Source organism: Rhipicephalus microplus, chromosome 5 (genome assembly GCF_043290135.1).
Source record: "Rhipicephalus microplus isolate Deutch F79 chromosome 5, USDA_Rmic, whole genome shotgun sequence".
NCBI lineage: Eukaryota > Metazoa > Arthropoda > Arachnida > Ixodida > Ixodidae > Rhipicephalus > Rhipicephalus microplus.
This window is the reverse complement of record NC_134704.1, coordinates 136,905,785-136,918,374: the sequence shown is the minus strand read 5'-3', so window position 1 is coordinate 136,918,374 and position 12,590 is coordinate 136,905,785. Positions and strand designations below refer to the sequence as shown.

The 12,590-nt window shown below is 48.2% G+C and overlaps 1 long non-coding RNA gene across 1 annotated transcript in view; it reads left to right on the top strand.

The window, feature by feature from the left end:
- Positions 1-1,699: 1,699 nt before the first annotated feature.
- LOC142817388 (uncharacterized) overlaps positions 1,700-12,590 on the top strand; it is a 71,388-nt gene continuing 60,497 nt past the window's right edge. The window contains exons 1-2 of the long non-coding RNA XR_012895204.1: positions 1,700-1,807; positions 2,521-2,792. This is a non-coding gene — a long non-coding RNA (uncharacterized LOC142817388). The remainder of the gene's footprint in view (positions 1,808-2,520; positions 2,793-12,590) is intronic.

The following is a 12,590-nucleotide window of genomic DNA, read 5'->3' as shown; positions in this document are numbered from 1 at the left end:
TATCTTCATTGTAAATAAGAGAGATGCTTAAGATGGACTGTGATCATTAACGGTATCAAAAGACGCCTAACCAGAACAAAATGACTCACCATAAGATTGACAAACGCACAATCAAGTGAAGACATCAAGTGCACTGTGTTGCACCCACTGAAAGTTGACAATTTAAGGATTAAGAAGAGTAATAAAGTGGCTCATGGACACAGCTAATAAATGAGTACAACATTTGAAGAGCGTATATAAGAACTCATGAAACTCAGGTTGACGCTTGTGCAGAGTGACGTTGAATTCCTCAATCATGCATTCAATGAATGATTGAAAGCCCGTGCTATTGATGCGTCAATTAAGGTCAAAGGAGAGCAATATAGATTATGGCGACAACCGTAGTCACCGTTCTATTTCTTTTACACGCTGAGCAGAAACGCTGACTTAGCATCTGGAATTGCGCCCCATTCTAAGTGACGTATTTGAAAGTTTTATTTATTTTATGGGTTGACTGCCCGGGTTGTATCGCAGACCTGGGCATTAGGAGTATTCCCGAATTTACTAACCAATTTTCCAAGACGTCTTTTACTGACGGATCTGCTCGCCACATCAATGACTCTTATCTTGCATAAGTAATGGCGCTAAACCCTGCATATAAAAGCACTCAGTCACGTGGTTCTTCTTTATGCAAACCTCGGCTTCGGTTGTTGATGCCCGCGGTAAATAGTAACTTACAGTAGTAATCATTCTGCAGAAGATGTCAAAAAGTTATTTCTAACATGTTTTTGAGCACGGTTAAATTGTTGTAGATTGAGGATAATTTGATTTAAAACGTTACTTCAAAAGGTACCAGCTTATTTGCAACCATTTTCCTGAACAAACGCTAAAATATCATAAAGTCGTGAAAAATTAAAAAAAAACTTTGCCGAGGAAAGAACAACTAAATCAGCTACACGAAAGTTTTCACGATCCGAGACAGTTTCATTTTTTTCAGGTTAGTTCACATCGAGACGGTATGCAGGAGCGCCCATTCCACTGGCTGTGCAGTTGTGCGTGAGCACACGCGAAAGCACTCAGAGATGGCGCTACGGGAATCTTTACAACGACCGCGCCGTCGCCTTTGCGCGTCGTACAGGCGCGTGTGCTCCCCTTCTCCCACCCACCCTCATCTCTCTCTCACCTTCAGCGAGCGCCTTCTCTAGAAGCCATGCCTACGAATCAGCTCTGTGGGTGGTTTGACTCGGTTCCTTCTCCTTCCCCCACGCAACCGCGCTAGTGGGGAACAAGGGATGCGCGGCGCTGTATTGCCGCTGCGGCCCAGGGCTCAGTAGCCGGCGGTCTGCGCTCCCGCTTGGTGGCTTCTGCTGTACACTGCTCGCGTCGGAGGAAAGATTTTGTTGAGCCAAGTGACAATCGCCCGTTTTTGTCCTCTGTAATTACGAAACGTCCCTGCATCGACTCAACTCGTCCAGCCACTGTCTACAGAGTAGTGATTTCGCATCGCAAGTGTCAAACCAGCAGTGTCCGTGGCTCACCGTAATCTCTTCGGACAAACACCAGATGGTGATGTGTACAATATCCCTGATGTGATGTCCCGTGAGACAGGGCTTTCCACCACGTCAAATGCATTCTCGACGTGCCATTTGACCTTTACTTTCTCGAGGCCATCTATTTGTGAGAGTTTCAATTAGTGCACGCTCGTGAACACTTTAGGCTACATGGTTACTGCGACCGATGTCTAGGTATTGAACTTGGGAATGTGTGTATTGGCGTGTTTTTTACAAGTTGGATATAAGTGCTTCCCTGCTGCATCAACCGAGACGTGGTAAGAACACGGCGCTTGAGAAAGTTATTTTGCAGTTTCTGGCACCTTACTAATACAATATTTAAGTCGCTGCCAAAAATGTTATGGGTTTACTCAATGCTAATACGGATTCAATCTAGTAGAATTTGAGGAGCTAATAGCTTTATTTTTTTTTCATGAAGCACTTTGCTTTGTGTTGGGTTAAAAGACTTGTAAATTTTAAAAATATCTAACATTTCAAAAACATTTTTTGGGCTGGTAGCTATGAGCTTGCTTTAAAAAAATGCGCCGTTTAGTAGAAACAGTTTCGAAATTATCAATCAATTACTTTAGATATCTCTTTTTATTTTTCTAACAAAGCAGCAGTGATGTTTTGTGTATGGTTCTCATTTTTAAAAGACAGGCTCAATAAATTTCCCCGACCATATTGTGCTGACTTTGAATGGCGCGAGAAAGGTAGAAAAAAATTTAGGCGTCCCAGATATTCAGATGACCCTTCGAGCTGACACAATTGACTTGGAAGGTAAAGAAAATAACCTTTTCAATCTGATGTGTAGCATTTGAAACCGTGATATTTAACAGGAAACTGTTTTTGCCGAAGCGGATGTTCAAAATGCTGAAATTTGAAGAGGTGTGTTTCTATCCACATATTGATGAGTGATTGCGTGCAGAGTAAAAAAGAGCAGTGTAGTACAAGCAGCTTGAAAGTTTTCTCATAAGTATACTTTAAATAGACTCTAGCTCACTTGGAAAGAAAATTGATAATGCCTGCGCTCCCTGTGAACTCAATGAAGAAAAGCAGTCGCTCTAAGCGTTGAAGTGCAGAGTAATCTTCTGGTGGAATCTTCATCCGAGAACATGGCCTGGGAACTGTGGTGCACCGTGTGTAGAGCAAGCTGGACATTCGCTCGAGGGCCCCTTTTGGTGCTGTGCATATCAATGGCTACAGCGCCACTACTTTGGCAGTGTGACACAGTAGCGGCATTACCGGACGTCATACGCATAGGTAAGTTCTCACATAAAACAACTTCTCCCTGGTTCTATTGTCGCTTCACTTCTAAGACACATCTCAGCGATTAAGCCTCGTGAAGCCATCGTTGTCAAATATTTTAAAGAAAAAAATATTGTGAATACTGATTTTAAACGATTACTTCGCTCATGTGCGCTAAGCTCTTCTCCGTGGGAAACTGCTCAGGTATGGAATGTAGGCTGCAATATACTAGGACCCTGATCGTAGACTCTGCATGCATTTCTCATTCACTAATACTTTCCCTCCCTCTTCCCTCTACACAGTGCACGGAAGCCTTCCAGGCTCAGCCCTGGTTGATCTCCCCGCCCTTCTCCTTATTCTTTCTCTCCAGCTGAGAACCAAGCTGGCCATCTGCTTGGAATTGTATATTACTTGAACTTATATTTTCAACTTTCGTCGTCTCTTGCGGCTCATTCGACATCCTGTATTATAAAAACGAGTCTCGGGCGTGAAGGATTTTTTCGTCTGTCACAGCCTCAATCAATGCTCGAGAGTAAATTATGTGAATTAGCATTTTGGAATTGTCCGACGTTCTCATCTACATGCTTGTATAGGAATGCAAGTTTCCGATCACATTACTATTGTGCTGCACATGAAGAGAATTTGAGTTCTGCTTTTGTTACTATGTGCGTCAGTAATTAATCTCTAACATGTGTTTAATTTTACTGAGTTCAGTGGCTGAAAAATAGAGGAAGACAATTCACATTCCAGGTGAATGTCTCTGTTCATTCCACGCAGTTCTTTTCAGTTGTAATATTTTCCCACGTACTTGCTGCCGGGAGGGCACGTTTGCTCGAGTGCTATGATTGAATAAGTTTTTCGCTGATATTGACTAGTACATGTTAAAGTATAGTTATGGGTAAAGAAACTTAAGTGCAACGAAAAATGACCGAAGCGTAATCTGTGTTTTTTGTTCATGCAATAAGGTGAAAAGTCGCAAAAACACGTCAGGAACATACAAAGGTGGGTCAACTTATTCCTATGATTACTGCATAAAGCAGAATATCATCAGTATCTAAAGTTTCATGAGTAACTCTAACTGAAGCAATAGCAGACAAAAGCAACGCCCTAAAACGAGCTGATAATGAGAGAAATGCTGACAGGTTCATTCTAATTGCCAGTTGGACTGCATCGCCACAAATGGAGTCATTATGTGATGGATTAACTGTACTTCAGAGGCTATAAAATCAAAGGCTAAAAAAGTGCATATTCTGCGGCGTATCAGAGGTGAATACGCTGACGCAGTGGTTGTGCCAAAGCAAAAAAAAAACATCTTGATAATACCAAAAAAAATCACATAAAGAATCGCTTGATATTGCTACATTACTGAAAAAATCTTTTAGTCGTCAAACCGTTTCAATACTCCCGCTCACACTTGCAACTTGGCTATATTACACATAAAGCACACTAATTAAATCTTTTCACCTCGCTTTTATTTGGCTAACAGTGCCTCCTTGAAGAGTCGAGGGTATGCACACGTAATTAGGCTACGTCGAGGTGCCGTGGACTCTTGCGTATAATGAGCGTGTATAGTTATGAACGGCAACGAGACCTATAAAACAGAAGCTTTTAAGCTACTCTAGGTGTGGCACTGGGAAGTTTAGATTACCACTTACGGAACCATTTTGTACATGGCCATCTTCGTTTTCTCGTAACTTCTCCGTAGTTAACGTTAATTCTCAGTCCACTCAATGGACTATATCAAATTATATGGTCAAAATGAGCAAAGTAAGGTACTAGCCTAGTTGATTTCGCATGATTGAAATATGGCGCCTAAAAGAACACGTGTATTCAACCTAGCCTCTTTTTTATCAGTAAATGTAGCACCGTATTTTAATCAGTCAAAATGAGCAGGCCAAATGGGCTCAATTTGTATTTACTGGCCTTTGAACAACAAAATAAATTAAAGAAACTGGTGTACGAGTGATGACAAGTAATCAAGACGCACAGTCACCCGCGAGCCTCATCGTTCGAAGCGAGTGATATCTGCGTTAATACACGCGTTCCATCTTCTTCTTGGAAGCGCTGCTTTGCAAGGTTCACACAGGAAAAAGCGCCACAATTTGACTAGGGTGACCTCGGCAGCTATTAACATAAGTACTTTTCTTTCTTTCTCTACTTCAGCGGTAGGCACTGGTATTTGTCTGCATTTCTATGTGTAAATGTTTATCATCGCTCACAGTGTTCCCGTGGGAAAAATTACGCGGCTGGTGTCGGTGTCTTCGCTATCCTTCAAAAAGGGGCGAAATTCTGCTTGTCTTAATTATTGGATCCGTTCATTAGGCTATATATTCCGACGTCAGTACAAGAGCTTACGCATTTACTTCGTGACATTATACTACTAGCTGCATACCACCAAAGGTTTGCTTGATTTGGTGCTTGCTTGAAAAGCGGAAATATTTTTGAATTCGGGCATGTTGGAGGGCAAAACGCTACAAAAATCATCAAAATGCCATTGGAAGTATCTTATTTAGTTAACCAATAACACATAATGAAGAAATATTATAATTTTTTAGGAGGAATAGGGCATACAAGAGAGAACGTAATATAGAGCTTCATGGGTGGAAAACGACACCAAATGTGCTGACTGCTGTGGAGGACAGGACTCACTTTATTCGCGCTACTTCGAGGCTGTTCCTTTCCAAGCATACTTTCAAGAGACGCGTGCGACATTTAATTGATCTTCAGTTGAAGCCGTTAACAAACACCTTTCATAATCGAGTTTTAATGAGTCATTTTTTTCATACCGGAAAAATAACAAGCTAGGGAAAAATGAAAATTCATCACCTCGCAATGCCTGGCAGACAATTTTGAAAGTTATAAAACGTCCATGCAGTTCTGCATCCAAAACGGCAAAAAGACTCGAATAGACTGCATCAGAACATATCTAGGTTCACATTATTGAATAATCCAATGGAGTGCAAGCGTCCAACAAAAAAAATGGCAGCATATCCACGGAGTGAATGATGGAGAGTGGGGCGAAGCATTCATCCGTCCATGCGTCCGTCTATGTGACCGTCCATGCGTCTGTTCGGGCGCCCGTCCCTGCGTTCGTTCATGCATCCGCCCCTGCGTCCGTTCATGCGTCCATCCATGCATGTGTCGGTGTGTCCGTTCGTCCATCTATTCAACACTCCAAGTCCCACCATCTCGCATCTTTTTATCATATATTCCCCATATAGAAGCACCGCCATTCAGTGGACATTCCAAGGACTAAACGAGAGGTGGCACACGCACACTTTCTTACGGCTTGCGCTTCGGGTATACTTCCCACCTTCAACCACCTTGAGTTCATGGTGTATACTAGTTCACTGTATTCATGGCACTGTGGCCCAATGCTCGCTAAACCTTTCTAAAACCAAGGAGGTTACGCCCAGCGAGTATAACGTAGCAACCTTTTCTGTCAGAGAGAGCTCAATGTACATGGCAGTGGCTGCTAATGTGAAATGAGAGACAGGATGATTCAGCTTTTAATTTCTTACGGCTTGCGCTTCGTATCTGCTTCCCCCCTTTAACTACCTCGAATTCATTCATGGTATACACTAGTTCATTGATTCATGGCCCTGCGGCTCAACGCTCGCTAAACCTTTCTAAAACTAAGGAGGTTACACCCAGCGAGTATAATGTAGCAACCCTTTCTTGTCCGGTAGCGCTCAATGTACATGCCAATGGCTGCTAATAGGGATCGCAGCGTGCGCGTTGACTAAAGGCTGATTGCTCCTGTCTCTCATTCCTCATTAGCAGCCATTGGCATGTACGTTGAGCACTATTTGGTATTGTTAAACAACGCACAGAAGAAATCTCTCACCGGCACCACCTTGTAGGTCAAATGTTATACCTATTTCGGGTATGTGCCACTGGTGGTTATGTTTGTAGGCATATGCCACAGGAGCGAAAGAGAGACACGCCTGAACGATAACCGATGCCAGCCCGGAACGTGAGCCGTGGCTTCACGTGCCACGGCCTAGCGCCTTCTTTATTTTCTTCTGTCGCCATCGCGCGCTCTCTGGTTTGCGCGCCGCCCGAACGAGGGCGCTACAGGGCCCCCCCCCCCCCCCTCCCCGTGTAGACTGGAAGTCGGAATGTGACATGCCGTTTGTGGTATTCCAACGGAAGATCATTCGTAGATGAGAGGCTTTCTAGGGCGGTCTCCAGGTACGCCGGCTTGAGTCGGTCCAAGCTGAATGTCTCTTCACGGCCGTTCCGAAGTAGAGTGGCAGTTTTGGGTGCGGTGAAGGACGCGGAATGGTCCGTCGTAGGCTGGTGTCAAATGTGGTCTGACCGCGTCGTGGCGCACGAAAACATGTGTTGCAGTGGCCAGATCAGGGTGGGCGATTATGGTCTTGTGTTCGGAAGGTCTGGGTGGAGTGGGCCGGAGGTCTTGAACGCAGTCGAGGAGGCGTTGTAGGAATTGCTGTGGCTGGTCTGGTAGCTTCTTTGACGTGACGAAGTCTCCCGGAAGCCGTAGAGAAGTGCCATACACCAGCTCTGCTGTTGAGCACTGCAGGTCTGCCCGGATGACAGCTCGTAAACCTAAGAGCACCAGTGGCAAGGCATCAACTCAGGTGGCTCTATTGGGGCGGGTAGACAAGGCGGTCTTCAGTTGTCGGTGAAGGCGTTCCACCATGCCGTTGGCGCAGGGATGATAAGCCGTGGTGCGGCAATGTCTGGCTCCGAGGATGCGATTAAGGCAAGTAAACAGCGAGGACTCAACCTGACGTCCACCGTCTGTTGTCACGGTGCCAGGACAGCCAAAACGGGATACCCACGTAGAAATGAAAACGTGGGCAACTGTCTCGGCTGTGATATCTTGAATTGGAACAGCCTCTGGCCAGCGTGTGAAGCGATCGACCATGGTGAATATATAACGGTACCCCTGAGACACTGGTAGAGGGCCCACAATGTCTAGATAAACATGGTCTAAACGACGGCCGGGTGGAAGGAAAGGTTGGGGTGGCGTCTTAGTATGACGGGAGACCTTTGTCATCTGGCAGGGCAGGCACATGCGCGTCCAAGCACGCACATCACCGTTGATTCCGGGCCAGACATAGCGCTGGGTGAGATGACGCTGAGTAGCCCGAATGCCAGGGTGACAGATGTCGTGTAAAGAGTGGAAAACGGTGCGTCGTAATGAAGCGGGAACGAAAGGGCGGGGAAGGTCAGCTGAGACATCGCCCCACAAGCGCTCAGATGATAATGGATGAGGCACCAGGCGTAGTCGGACAGAACGGGGGTTCTCCCGAAAAGCGCCAAGCTGTCTATCATCCTGCTGTGCCGAGGAGAATGAGGCCCAGTCGATGGTTGGCGGTGAAGAGTCAACCGCGGCTGTACGAGAAAGGGCATCTGCGGCGGTGTTGTCAGCTCCTTTCACGTGGCGGATGTCAGTCGTGAACTCCGATATATAAGCCAGATGGCGGAGTTCACGGGGCACGTACTTGGATGAGGTGGTGCGGAAAACGTACGCCAGTGGCTTATGGTCAGTCAGCACGTAAAACGAGCATCCTTCCAGGAAATGCCGAAAGTGCTGTATTGCAGCGTAGATGGCTAGTAATTCCCGGCCAAAGACGCTGTAGCGGGTCTCAGCCGGAAGTAGCTTCCGACAGTAAAACGACAAGGGTCTCCACTCGGAGTTAATGCACTGCTGTAAGACGGCTCCGACGGCCACGCTGGATGCGTCCACCATCAACCGATTAGGGGCGTTGCTGCGTGGATGAATGAGAACCACGGCGTTAGCAACCGGTTGCTTAGCAGCAGCAAAGGCGGCCTGGGCCTCTGACGACCAAGGATTAGTGGAGGACGGGCCGGCAGTCGAGCGAAGGAGGTCGGTGAGCGGTCGTAACAGTTCGGCACAGTGTGGTATGAAGCGCCTGGAAAAATTCACAAGCCCCAAGAATTGGCGTAATTGGCGCAGTGTTGTAGGCTGAGGATAATCCTGAATTGCTTTAACGTGGGACCGGAGAGGGCGTATTTCTTTGGATGATATGTGATGGCCCAAGAACTCGAGCTCAGATGCGCCGAAAGTACACTTAGATGCGTTCACAACGAGGCCGTACTGCTGAAGACGTTGGAACAGAGCGCGTAGATGGTGCTCATGATCTTCAGGTGTGCAGCTGGCGATGAGGACATCGTCAAGGTACGCGAACACAGCGGGAAGACCCCGTGTGACCTCAGAAATGAACCGCTGGAAAGTTGGAGCCGAATTGCGGAAACCAAAAGGCATCCGCACGTATTCAAACAACCCAAAGGGCGTCGTGATGGCGGTCTTAGGTATGTCGGCGGGCTCGACAGGAATCTGGTGGTACGCCTTAACAAGGTCCACTTTGCTGAAAATTGTGCAGCCGTCGAGGCGCGATGTAAAATCCTGGGTGTGAGGTAGAGGATAGCTGTCGTGGACAGTCTTGGCGTTCAACGCTCGATAGTCCCCACGAGGACGCCAGTCACCAGGATCACGCTTTGGCGCCAAATGCAGCGGGGAAGCCCAAACGCTTGACGATGGGCGGATAATGCCGAGCTGCAGCATGTGGTCAAACTCCCGTTTAGCAATAACTAGGCGGTCTCCGAAAAGGCGGCGTGGTCGAGCGGCTGCCGGTGGACCCCGGGTGACGATGTGGTGTGTCACCGTATGTTTAGGCGGCTGAGTGAGGTTGCATGGTTTAGTTAACTCCGGGAAACTCGCCAAGATTTTTTCGGACGGTGAGGAAGGTATCAGCATGCGGATGGCCATTGGAGCGATGTCGGACAGGACTCCCGAGATGGAGAGACGAGTCTTACCATCTATGAGGCGGCGCCGCCGCACGCTGACGTCCAAATCGAAGTATGAGAGGAAGTCCGAGCCGATGATCAGTTGAACCACGTCTGCGATGACGAAAACCCACCGGAAAATGCAGCGAAGGCCGAAGTCGAGGGTAAAAGATCGGAGCCCATACGTTGCTATAGACGAGGCGTTGGCAGCACGAAGCACTTGCCCCTGTGACTTTGAACGATCAGCCTTAGTCGGGGGCACAACGCTAATTTCCGCGCCCGTATCTATAAGGAACCTGGCGCCCGATAGCTGGTCCGTGACCATGAAAAGGCGGCTGGGACGAGAAGGGAGATCACACGCCGCCGTCAGTGATCCCGGCAGGCGTTTCCCTGCCACGAACATGGGGGTGTGCACTTCGTGGCTCGGTGTCGGAAACGCCGGTGGTACCAGCAGAGGGGTGGAGGGCTGGGACTCCGAGCATCTCGTGTGCGTGGAAGAGCTCGAGGACCGGAACGAGGCGAATGAGTCTCCTGCAGGGGGCTCCGGAGTGCGGCAATGGAGGCGGCGAGTTCGTCGATGCGTGCCTCAAGGCGCGAAATCGCTGTGTCTGCTGGAGCTAAGACAGCGTTGACAGATGGGGAGGTCGCTTCATGAACCTGATCGGCGAGCTCCGCCAGGCGGTCGAGATTGACGTCGCCGGCCGCCGCGAGGACGAGGCGGATTGGCTGAGAAAGGCGTTGGAGGAAGAGCTCGTGAAGCAACGCTGAGTGGGCAGAGACGTCGTGTTTCCCAAGAAGCTGTCGCATTCGGCGCAGTAGTTGGGAGGGGCGCCTGTCGCCAAGGTCCCCCTCTGCAAAGAGATGCTGTAGGCGGACGCGTTACAAAGGCATGAATCGTTCTAGCACCTTGGTTTTAAGGTGCTGATATGGCGTAGTGTCCGAGGGGTTGGAGAGGACGTCGGAGAGCTCGCTGGCAGCGTCAGGAGGAACGACGGAGGCTACGTGGTAGTAGCGTGTCGTTTCCGAGGCGATGCGGTACAGGGAGAATCGCGCCTCGACCTGATGAAACCAAACTTGCGGGTCCTGTGGCCAGAAAGATGGGAGACGCAGTTGCACGGCAGTTCGGTTGAGGGTGCATTCGAGTCAGTCATTGTATTCGTCCGAGTCACCACTTGTAGGCGTATGCCACAGGAGCGAAAGAGGGACACGCCTGAACGATAACCGATTCCAGCCCGGAACGTGAGCCGTGGCTTCACGTGCCACGGCCTAGCGCCTTCTTTATTTTCTTTTGTCGCCATCGCGTGCTCTCCGGTTTGCGCGCGGCCCGAACGAGGGTGCTACATGTTCTACGAGGGAGGCCAAAGCCACGCCATAAGGCGCTTCGACCCTAAAAAGCATTAGCACAAAGAAGGACTGGAAATGCTTGATCTGCTAGAAAATTTGGAGCAACATATCACTGGTTTCTGGCCGAATTAATTGCGTAGATGGCAAGTCGTGGGCCCATAAAAACTGCTTGGGCGCCCTTGGTGTCAATTTAAGCTGCTTCTACTGCAATATACTGCAAAATCTGAAGGGATGACGTTTTTTTCACGTTCTCTCGTTCTTCACCCCCCACTGCCTCTCGTTTTGCCCTGCAGGTTAGAGAAAAATGACAATATGATGCATGTTTTATGCGATAGCGTTAGAGAGCTCATTTCGCAGAAATTCTGGCATCGGCGTTGGTGTTGGCGTCACTATTTGTGAGCGAAACATTATTCTCTCATGCGTGGCCGGAAAGTTGACGACGATTCAAATAAAAAATGATTAAAAAATCCTGGAGCAGAGTTGGGCCCTAACCAGGATTGTTTGGGTCCAAATGGGAGTCAAACCCAGATCCTTTGCGTGGCATGCGAACGTTCTACCTCGTGGCTACGCCTCTGCTTGCGAAAACAATGAAAAGGACTTTCTCTGCTTGGAAATGCAGTGAAAGTAGCTTTCACTCTTCATAAACACATGCGTCCTGTATAAATGCTTCAGAATGCAACACGAAGTATTGTGGTAGCAATGCGTGGCACAAGTGCGCATTGCCTAAAGGCGCTATAATATGCGACGGTGAAAATGGCTCCGTGGTTGAAAGCTAATACCTCACTACGGAGGTGCACACGCTACTGCACCTATTTCCTTAAGGCGACGTAGTGGGTGCATAAAAAAACCGAATGGTTTTCATGCACTAAGTGTTTGAAATACACACTAGGAACAGGCAGTCGGTATTTCATTCCACTCCTAAAAGGGAAGCTTTAGGGACCCCTATTTTTTTTTGTTTACAGTGAAAGCTGTTATGAGATCACAACTTGGGTCCCGCGCGGCGCCGTAGTTTACCGCTGCCTCTACCAGTGTCCATAACCACTATCGCATGAAATAGGAAAAAAAAATCACAGCATATCCATGAAGTCAATGATGATTGGGGCGAAGCGTTCGTCAGCCCGTCCGTGCTTCCCTCCGTCCGTTCGTTATTGCTTCTGTCCATCCGCGCGACCATCCGTGCGTCCATACATGCGTCTGTCCATCCATTTGTCTGTCTGTCTGTTCGTGCGTCCACCTGTCCGTACATCCGTGCGATTATCTACCCGTCTGTCCGTCCGTCCGTGCGGCCATCTAGTGAACAATCCAAGTACCGCCATCTCCCATCTTGCATCCCCTGTGGCACATACCCACTCTACAGCAAGTATGTGCAACCGGTGGCTACGGACTACTACGTACGTACAAGGGATGGACAGACCCACGCTTCATAAACTTCGCCCCTAAAAAACCTTGTACCAAGGGCACAGCGGGGCTCGAACCCAGGTACGCTGTATTACAACCCTGCATTCTACCACAGAGCCACGACGGTGCTTGGTACTTGTTCGTAAACTCGCCTTAGGCAGGCTTGATGTAGGGAAAGGAATCACGTTACTATCAATATTGTAAACCGTTTTAGAACACCAAAAGAACATCACAATGCGATTAGCGTAACAAGTGGGCCGTTCAATGCTCTAACCCATCACAAAAGCTTGT